The following is a 6,648-nucleotide window of genomic DNA, read 5'->3' on the forward strand; positions in this document are numbered from 1 at the left end:
TCAAGCAGGTGAACGTGAATGGTTTTCGAGTTAGAGTAATGCTTCGTATTCCCACAAATAGGGCATGGACAATACATAAAACCATTTTGCTTGTTTGCCTCAGCCACTTCATGTTGGGAAACGCAGTAATTTCAAAAAAATCCCTACGATCACGCAAGATCTATCTAGGTGATGCATAGCAACGAGAGGGGAGAGTGTTGTCTACATACCCTCGTAGATCGAAAGCGGAAGCATTATGACAACGCGGTTGATGTAGTCGTACGTCTTCACGATCCGACCGATCCTAGCACCGAAGGTACGGCACCTCCGCGATCTGCACACGTTCAGCTCGGTGACGTCCCACGAACTCTAGATCTAGCTGAGGTCGAGGGAGAGTTTCGTCAGCACGACGGCGTGATGACGGTGATGATGAAGTTACTGACACACGGCTTCGCCTAAGCACTACAACGATATGACCGAGGTGGAAATATGTGGAGGGGGCACCGCACACGGCTAAGACAACTGTCAACTTGTGTGTACTAGGGTGCCCCTGCCCCCGTGTATAAAGGAGCAAGGGGGGAGGCCGGCCGGCCCTCCTTGGCGCGCCCCCAAGTGGGGAATCCTACTAGGAGTCCAAGTCCTAGTGGGTTTCCACCAAAAGGGAGAGAGGGGGGAGGAAGGTGAGGGAGAGGGAGAAGGAAAGGGGGGCGCCGCCCCCCTTCCTAGTCCAATACGGACTCAAGGGGGAGGGGGTGCGCGGCCTGCCCTGGCCGCCCCTCTCTCTCTCGACTAAGGCCCATCGAGGCCCATTAGTTCCCCCGGGGGTTCCGATAACCCTCCGGCACTCCGGTTTTATCCGAAACTTCTCCGGAACACTTCCGGTGTTCGAACATAGCCGTCCAATATATCAATATTTATGTCTCGACCATTTCGAGACTCCTCGTCATGTCCGTGATCACATCCGGGACTCCGAACTACCTTCGGTACATCAAACCACATAAACTCATAATACCGATCGTCATCGAATGTTAAGCATGCGGACCCTACGGGTTCGAGAACTATGTAGACATGACCGAGACTCACTTCCGGTCAATAACCAATAGCAGAACCTGGATGCTCATATTGGTTCCTACATATTCTACGAAGATCTTTATCGGTCAAACCGACAACAGCATACATTGTTCCCTTTGTCATCGGTATGTTACTTGCCCGAAATTCGATCGTCGGTATCCCAATACCTAGTTCAATCTCGTTACCGGCAAGTCTTTTTACTCGTTCCGTAATGCATCATCCCGCAACTAACTCATTAGTCACATTTCTTGCAAGGCTTATAGTGATGTGCATTACCGAGAGGGCCCAGAGATACCTCTCCGTAACACGGAGTGACAAATCCTAATCTCAATCTATGCCAACCCAACAAACACGATCGGAGACACCTGTAGAGCATCTTTATAATCACTCAGTTACGTTGTGACATTTGATAGCACACTAAGTGTTCCTCTGGTATTCGGGAGTTGCATAATCTCATAGTCATAGGAACATGTATAAGTCATGAAGAAAGCAATAGCAATAAACTAAACGATCATGGTGCTAAGCTAACGGATGGGTCAAGTCAATCACATCAGTCTCTAATGATGTGATCATGTTCATCAAATGACAACACATGTCTATGGCTAGGAAACTTAACCATCTTTGATTAACGAGCTAGTCAATGTAGAGGCATACTAGTGACACTCTGTTTGTCTATGTATTCACACATGTACTAAGTTTCCGGTTAATACAATTCTAGCATGAATAATAAATATCATGATATAAGGAAATATAAATAACAACTTTATTATTGCCTCTAGGGCATATTTCCTTCAGTCTCCCATTTGCACTAGATTCAATAATCTAGATTACATTGTAATGATTCTAACACCCATGGAGTCTTTGTGCTGATCATGTTTTGCTCGTGAGAGAGGTTTAGTCAACGGGTCTGCAACATTCAGATCCTTATGTATCTTGCAAATCTCTATGTCCCCTTCCGACACTTGATGATGGATGTAATTGAAGCGTCTCTTGATGTGCTTGGTTCTCTTGTGAAATCTGGATTCCATTGCCAAGGGAATTGCTCCAGTATTGTCATAAAAGATTTTCATTGGACCCGATGCACTAGGTATGACACCTAGATCAGATATGAACTCCTTCATCCAAACTCCTTCATTTGCTGCTTCTGAAGCAGCTATGTATTCCGCTTCACATGTAGATCCAGCCACGACGCTCTGCTTAGAACTGCACCAACTGACATCTCCACTGTTCAATATAAACACGTATCCAGTTTGCGACTTAGAGTCATCCGGATCAGTGTCAAAGCTTGCATCGACGTAACCTTTTACGACGAGCTCTTTGTCACCTCCATAAACGAGAAACATATCCTTAGTCCTTTTCAGGTATTTCAGGATGTTCTTGACCGTTGTCCAGTGATCCACTCCTGGATTACTTTGGTACCTCCCTACTATACTTATAGCAAGGCACACATCAGGTCTGGTACACAGCATTGCATACATTATAGAACCTATGGCTGAAGCATAGGGAATGACTTTCATTTTCTCTCTATCTTCTGCAGTGGTCGGGCATTGAGTCTCACTCAAGTTCACACCTTGTAACACAGGCAAGAACCCTTTCTTTGACTGATCCATTTTGAACTTCTTCAAAATCTTATCAAGGTATGTGCTTTGTGAAAATCCAATTAAGCGTCTTGATCTATCTCTATAGATCTTGATGCCCAATATATAAGCAGCTTCACGGAGGTCTTTCATTGAAAACCTTTTATTCAAGTATCCTTTTATGCTATCCAGAAATTCTATATCATTTGCAATCAACAATATGTCATCCACATATAATATTAGAAATGCTATAGAGCTCCCACTCACTTTCTTGTAAATACAGGCTTCTCCAAAAGTCTGTATAAAACCATATGCTTTGATCACACTATCAAAACGTTTATTCCAACTCCGAGAGGTTTGCACCAGTCCATAAATGGATCGCTGGAGCTTGCACACTTTGTTAGCATCCTTTGGATCGACAAAACCTACTGGTTGCATCATATACAACTCTTCTTCCAGAAATCCATTCAAGAATGCAGTTTTGACATCCATTTGCCAAATTTCATAATCATAAAATGCAGCAATTGCTAACATGATTCAGACAGACTTAAGCATCGCCACGGGCGAGAAAGTTCGGTCGTAGTCAACTCCTTGAACTTGTCCAAAACGTTTCGCAACAAGTCAAGATTTGTAGATAGTAACATTACCATCAGCGTCAGTTGTCTTCTTGAAGATCCATTTATTCTCGATGGCTTGCCGATCATCGGGCAAGTCAACTAAAGTCCACACTTTGTTCTCATACATGGATCCCATCTTAGGTTTCATGGCCTCAAGCCATTTCGCGGAATCTGGGCTCATCATCGCTTCCTCATAGTTCATAGGTTCGTTATGGTCTAGTAACATGACATCCAGAACAGGATTACCGTACCACTCTGGTGCGGATCTTACTCTGGTTGGCTTCCGAGGTTCAGTAGTAACTTGATCTGAAGTTTCATGATCACTATCATCACCTTCCTCACTAATTGGTGTAGGAATCACTGGAACTGATTTATGTGATGAACTACTTTCCAATTCAGGAGAAGGTACAATTACCTCATCAAGTTCTACTTTCCTCCCACTCACATCTTTCGAGAGAAACTCCTTCTCTAGACAGGATTGGTAACCCACAAGTGTAGGGGATAATTGTAGCCTCTTTCAATAAGTAAGAGTGTCGAACCCAACGAGGAGCTAAAGGTAGAACAAATATTCTCTCAAGTTCTATCTACCACTCATAAGACTCTACGCACGCTTAGTGTTCGCTTTACCTAGAACAAGTATGAAACTAGAAGTACTTTGTAGGTGTTGTTGGATAGGTTTGCAACAAAATAAAGAGCACGTAAATAAAAAGTAGGGGCTGTTTAGATAAAGAAACAATAAAGTAAATATAGCGAGTGTGGAAAAGTGGTGGTAGGAGTTGTGAAATTGTCCCTAAGCAATTGACTAGTTTACTAGACCGATAGCAAGTTTTATGTGGGAGAGGCCACTGCTAGCATGTCTTCCCTGACTTGGAATTTTATGCACTTATGATTGGAACTATTAGCAAGCATCCGCAACTACTAATGTTCATTTAGGTAAAACCCAACCATAGCATCAAGATATATTGGTCCCCCTTCAATCCCGTATGCATCAATTTCTATGCTAGGTTGAAGCTTCTGTCACTCTTGCCCTCCAATACATAGTCCTATCAACATACAACTAACCCTATGGTGTGATCTACGCGCACGCTCATATGATGGGCACCAAAGGACAGCAACATAACCACAAGCAAATTAAACCAATCATAGCAATTCACCAATTATCGATAGGAGAACGAAAATCTACTCAGACATCATAGGATGGCAACACATCATTGGATAATAATATGAAGCATAAAGCACCATGTTCAAGTAGAGGGTACAGCGGGTTGCGGGAGAGTGGACCGCTGTAGATACATGGGGGAAGGTGATGGAGATGTTGGTCAAGATGGCGGAGGTGTTGGTGTAGATCGCGGTGATGATGATGGCCCCCAGCGGCATTCCGGCGCCACCGGAAGCAAGGGGGAGAGAGCACCCCTCCTTCTTCTTCTTCCTTGACCTTCTCCCTAGATGGGAGAAGGGTTTCCCCTCAGGTACATGGTCTCCACGGTGTGGGAGGGGCTAGCGCCCCTCCGAGATTGGATCTGTCTCTCTGTTTCTCTCTATTTCTGCGCTCTGGTTTTCTGCCTTTTCATCGTTTCGTATATATATGGAGATCCGTAACTCCGATTGGATTGAAACCTTCGCCCAGATTTTTCTCCAAAAATTAGCTTTCTTGCGGCCGAAGAAGAGCAGCAACCACCTTACAAGTGGCCCACGAGGGGGGCAGGCGCGCCCCCCTGCCTCGTGGCCACCTCGGGCACCGTCTCGCGTTGATTCTTCTTCCCAAATTCTCCAAATATTCCAAAAATATTCTCCATCCGATTTTATCCCGTTGGATTCCGTTTGATATGGGGTTTCTGCGAAACATAAAACTTGCAACAAACAGGAACTGGCACTGGGCATTGGATCAATATGTTAGTCCCAAAAATAATATAAAAAGTTGCCAAAAGTATATGAAAGTTGCATAATATTGGCATGGAACAATCAAAAATTATAGATACGACGGAGACGTATCAGCATCCCCAAGCTTAATTCCTGCTCGTCCTCGAGTAGGTAAATGATAAAAAGATAATTTTTGATGTGGAATGCTACCTAGCATAATCTTGATCACATAATCTAATCATGGCATGAATATTAAGCCACGAGTGATTCAAAGCAATAGTCTATCATTTGACATAAAAACAATAATACTTCAAGCATACCAACCAAGCAATTATGTCTTATCGATATAACATAGCCAAAGAAAGCTCATCCCTACAAAATCATATAGTCTAGCTATGCTCCATCTTCACCACACAAAGCATTCAAATCATGCACAACCCCAATGACAAGCCGAGCAATTGGTTCATACTTTTTAACGCGCTTCAGCCCTTTCAACCCTCACGCAATACATGAGCGCAAGCCATGGACATAGCACTATAGGTGGAATAGCATATGATGATGGAGGTTGTGTGGAGAAGACAAAAAGAAGAAAGTCTCACATTGACGCGGCTAATCAACGGGCTATGGAGATGCCCATCAATTGATGTCACTGCGAGGAGTAGGGATTGCCATGCAACGGATGCACTAGAGCTATAAGTGTATGAAAGCTCAAACTGGAAACTAAGTGGGTGTGCATCCAACTTGCTTGCTCATGAAGACCTCGGGCATTTGAGGAAGCCCATCATCGGAATATACAAGCCAAGTTCTATAACGAAAATTCCCACTAGTGTATGAAAGTGATAACTCAATGAGACTCTCTATATGAAGAAATTGGTGCTACTTTGAAGCACAAGTGTGGTAAAAGGATAGTAACATTGCCCCTTCTCTCTTTTTCTCTCATATATTTTTTTTCTCTTTTTTTGGTGGGCTTCTTTGGACTCTTTTTTTATTTGGGCTTCTTTGGCCTCTTTTATTTTTCATAAAGTCCGGAGTCTCATCCCGACTTACGAGGGAATCATAGTCTCCATCATCCTTTCCTCACTGGGGCAATGCTCTAATAATGATGATCATCACACTTTTATTTACTTACAACTCGATATCTAGAACAAAGATATGACTCTATATGAATGCCTCCAGCGATGTACCGGGATGTGCAATGATCTAGCATAGCAATGACGTCAAAAAATGGACAAGCCATGAAAATATCATGCTAGATATCTTACGATCATGCAAAGCAATATGACAATAAATGCTCAAGTCATGTATATGATGATGATGGCATGGAAATGCCATGATAGGTAGGTATGGTGGCTGTTTTGAGGAAGATATAATGAGGCTTATGTGTGACGGAGCGTATCATATCACGGGGTTTGGATGCACCGGCGAAGTATGCACCAACTCTCGAGGTGAGAAAGGGCAATGCATGGTACCGAAGAGGCTAGTGATGATGGAAGGGTGAGAGTGCGTATAATCCATGGACTCACATTAGTCATAAAGAACTCATA

This window comes from Aegilops tauschii, chromosome 3 (genome assembly GCF_002575655.3).
Source record: "Aegilops tauschii subsp. strangulata cultivar AL8/78 chromosome 3, Aet v6.0, whole genome shotgun sequence".
NCBI classification, from domain to species: Eukaryota; Viridiplantae; Streptophyta; class Magnoliopsida; order Poales; family Poaceae; genus Aegilops; species Aegilops tauschii.